The sequence below is a fragment of the Oncorhynchus kisutch genome, linkage group LG6 (assembly GCF_002021735.2).
Source record: "Oncorhynchus kisutch isolate 150728-3 linkage group LG6, Okis_V2, whole genome shotgun sequence".
Taxonomy (NCBI): Eukaryota; Metazoa; Chordata; class Actinopteri; order Salmoniformes; family Salmonidae; genus Oncorhynchus; species Oncorhynchus kisutch.
In genome coordinates, this window is record NC_034179.2 from 62,593,047 (window position 1) to 62,597,396 (window position 4,350).

General features: G+C 46.7%; 1 long non-coding RNA gene across 1 annotated transcript; it reads left to right on the forward strand.

Moving 5' to 3' along the window:
- Window positions 1–259: 259 nt before the first annotated feature.
- LOC116374430 (uncharacterized) lies at window positions 260–2,864 on the forward strand. The gene is made up of 2 exons (XR_004210363.1): window positions 260–1,428; window positions 1,497–2,864. It is a non-coding gene; the product is annotated as an uncharacterized LOC116374430 (long non-coding RNA).
- The last annotated feature ends 1,486 nt before the right edge of the window (window positions 2,865–4,350 follow it).

Here is a 4,350-nt window from a genome sequence, read left to right on the forward strand (position 1 = left end):
GGCTTCCTACTCCAGTGCTCCCTCTATTTCGCCCATCAGATGGGAGACCCCACCACCGAGAGGTCCAAGGTTGCCACGGTCATTTCCCTGCTGATCTGGCGGGCGTTGGCGTTGGCTACGGCTGTCTGGGAGAGAGGAGAGGAGGAGCTTGGTTCCTATGAGTGGTTCATGGTTCTGTTCAGGGCGGTCTTTGACCATCCTCCAGAGGGCAGAGAGGGAGGTGAGCAAGGTGCCCAGACTGCTGCGGAGTATGCCCTCATCTTTTGGACTGTGGCAGCCTCCAGTAGATGGAATGAGCCGGCACTCCTCATTCTCTTCTGGAGAGCCTGAACCCATGGAGGTACGGGCCACACACCTTTCCTAGGCAGAGTAGCATCGCCAGAGACAGCTGGGGCTCTGTCCCTGTTGCGGCCAGGAGGGGCACCAGCTTCAGCGTTGTCTGGTGTGTTGCAACTCAGAGTTAGGGCAGAGACGATTACCTCGTAATCTTCCATCTCCAGGGTAGGTGTGAGTTTTCCATCATCGTTTTCCACCTTACCCTTTCTGGTTCCCATTTTACTGGCTGGCTGTCCCTCAAGTGTGGTCTCTACAGCTCTAATGGACTCCGGGGCCGCAGGGAACTTCATCGCCCAGGACTTGGCTTACTCCCTGACCATAAATTGGCATCCGCTTTCCTCTCCTTTTCCAGTCCAAGCCCAGGAAAAGCAACCATTGGGATCCGGCATAATCACACACATTACAGCACCACTCACCCTCACCATGGGACCCATGCACCAGGAAAGCCTTCCCTTCCTTATCATAACTGCACAAAGTCATCATCACAAAGTCATCCTTGCCCCCCCCCATGCCTCCAATGTCATAACCCCACCATCTCCTGGTCGAGGATAAAAATCACTGCCTGAAGACCTTCTTTCCTGTAACCTGTGGTTCCACACCAGTTGAGAGTCCCGAAAGTGCCCTCCAGCCCATCAGTCGGTCCTCCCGTATCATTGGCCCTGTGATTTGTGACGTAGATGTGGACATCCGGCAGGCTCTGGGGAAGGAATCCCCTCCTGCTACCGGCACTCCAGAACGCATCTATGTCACCACGGGGGTAAGAGATCGGCTGTTCACCTGGGCACACGCATTCCTCGCCTCTGGACACCCAGGTATCACTTGCACTATCCAATCCCTCTCTGAAAAGTACTGGTGGCCCACCTTGGCGCAGGGCATCGCCTGCTATGTCAACTCCTGCTCCATATGTACCCAAACCGAATCACCCCGGCACGCTCCAGCAGAGAAACTACTTCCCCTTCCCGTGCCTCAGGGCCCTGGTCCCATCTGTCCATAGACTTCGCTCCACAAGGAACTTCCAGCTCCGCCTGCCCTCCCGGAAGCTGAGCCCCCCAGTTTGTGGGGCCCTTCACGGTCCTCCGAAGGGTCAATGAGGTAACTTACCATTTTCAACTCCCCACCAAATACCAGATCTTAACCTTTTGTCATGTTACCCTCCTCAGGTCGGTGGTTCCCGGTCCACTGGCTGATGCGTCCCCCATGACACCACTCCACCTCAACTGAACATTGATGGGACCCCTACCTATGCCGTCAGGTCCCTATTGGACTCCCGACGTCAGCTTCAGTACCTGGTGGACTGGGAGGGGTGCGGTCCAGAGGAAAGCTGTTGTGTTTCGGACGACGACATCCTAGACCCCAACATTGTCCAGGATTTCCATCTCCGCCTTCTCATTGCCCTAGGGCCGTCCTCCTGGTCGGCATCTTCGGGAGGGGGTACTGTCACACCTACTCCCGCTCCCTCTCTCCAAAACCGGCTCTATAAGTCATAGCTACTATCTAGGTTTATTATTATCATTTTTTATTATAACCGGTGTTGCAAAAGGCCTGTGACATACCTAGCGTTCTTTTTCTTTGTGGAAATTGTTAGTTTTTGACTAAAGAATGTGTAATGCTTAGGAGAGATGGTAATCCATGATTCAGATCAGGAGGATTGAGATTGTGAGTCATTTTCATAGTCTCACAAAAGGACAAATGTTCCTGTATTTGCTGTCACCTCAACTGTTGCTCGTCAGCAACAACCTTATGAAGTGTTGTTAGTCAGCTGAAACCCTCACTCATTCAAAGTGACCTTGTTTTAGCAGAAGGGTCGACTTCAGGAGTAAACGTTATTTATAATAAGGGTTACACAGAGAAAATCGGACATCTCTGAAATGGAAATGGATGTATCTACCTTCAGCAAATTATATTTTACCTAAACCTTCACTGAACGCTTGATAAAAAAACAAGTGACACTCCTCATGCCCCAACAATTATTAAAACAAAGTGGATAACAGAACATCCTTACAGTTTAACCTCACCTCTTGGAGACACCAGAGCCTTAGATATGCCGTTTCAGAAACTGTTCTTCGTCCTGTCAGCACTACATGGCAACGCAGGAATTTTGATAGCGGACAGGGCTGCGGGCCAGAAGGTTGTGTTTTCACAGACACCTATGGACAAGAGTAAGGTTGGAAAGATCTAATTCATAGTAAAAGCATTGCATGAGTCTATCATCGTATTTGCAGAAAAATTTGCCATTATAAACAATTCATGCAACTCTACGGAATTTTACATATTAGCAGAATATTTTTTAATATTACACAAATTACTCAAATTACAGGCTAAGAATGGACATGGAGATAGCCCTATGTGTTCATCTTATCCAGTGATGACCTGTCATTCAGGGCAGCTTGGTTTTTCATGTTTAGCTTTGTTTGAGCCTCACCTATTTTGCATGTTAATCTGGCAATATGTGTCACATATCAGTTTGCAAACAATGTACAAAGAATAGAAAAGAAAAAACATTAAGTTAATAAAACCACATACAAACATTGTCTCTTCTTTTGCTTTCTTGAGTAAGGCACCTCCAAAATGGAGGTGTTTCCACCTAGCTCAGTGCTTTCTGTGGTGGTGGTAATGTTCTCTACTTGCACCATGATTGGCTCAGTGTTCTGACGCTCATGGGGACACTACGTCAAAGAAAAATGTATGGGGAGAGCTCGGAAATTCAACCCCCTTCGGTGCTGCCATGTAGTTACATAAGAAGTGCCCATCTAAGAAGGCTCAAGGTCATTGGCCACAGATAAAATGATGTCAAATCACGTTATATCTACCGTAGCTTTGATTGGACTGATCATGTCAACATCAAACTTTCTACTGGCAAATCCTTTTCACTCCTTGTCAAATGAAGGGAATTCTGAAGAGAAATTATAGATAAAACGTCGGCCATTGGACATAAACATTGCACATCAAATTGGTAATCGCAAATTCAACAATGAGTGGTTTGGAAGGAATCAGTGGCTGAATGCAAGCATTGCAAAGCAATCACTAGCCTACTATTCAGTGGAGTTGGTTTGTTCGAAGCTTAAAAGGATAAACATTCAACATTGGCCATGCCAATGGCTGAGTTCAAAACAACTAGAAACTTGGAACTGGGAAATCTCAGACTTCAGTGAGTTCAAGACACCTGGGAACTCAGAAAGCTCAGACTGGGAAAATACGTTTTGAACGGTCATTCAACTTGGAATTCCATGTCGGGAACTCAGGCATCTTTCTGGAGCTCCGACCTGAAGATCACTGACTTCATGATTCAACCGTGTTTTTTTGTAGAGTTTCCAGTTGTCTTGAAAGCACCATAAATCCAGAGGATGCAAGACTTTGATGACAAAATTTGCCCACAAAGGACCGCCGCGCAACCTTCCTGTTCATGTGAGCACAGCACAAACAGATGAGTCCAGAAAGGCGTTGCATGCTGCTGCATAAATTATATAATATGCCAGGGAGATATACATACTGTAGCTAATAAAGTAATACCAAGTGTATGCTGTGTAGTAAACTGTTAGTAGCCCATGTCCCTTACTCAAATAATTGGGTCCTTTTCCCCCTCATAACTTAGCCTACTGTTCGCACTTGGTGTTGCACATGTAGCCTAAAGCCTGTTTTAGAGAAATGTCATCAACAAATATTGTAAGAGCTTTCATTGTCTGCTTCTATGCCCCCTATGTTTATCCTACGGTTCTGACTTGGTGCACAGGGAGAATACTGTAAGAACGGCCCATGTTCTTAATTCTGCCGCTGTACGTTTCAAAAGTGCTGAACAAATAGTTATATTGACTACATTCATCCTACTTCACACATTAATGACTTTACCGAAATTACGCATTGCCTCTTAACCGCTCGTCGTCCCCTTATGCCATCATTTGCGCTTCTCAATTGTCAGTAGAAACATCTGATTTGGCAAGTCAGCCATACCAGCTATCTGTTTTTTATAAAGGCAGTAATTGAGGCTGAATGAACTGTATTGCTGCCAGGTGTAGC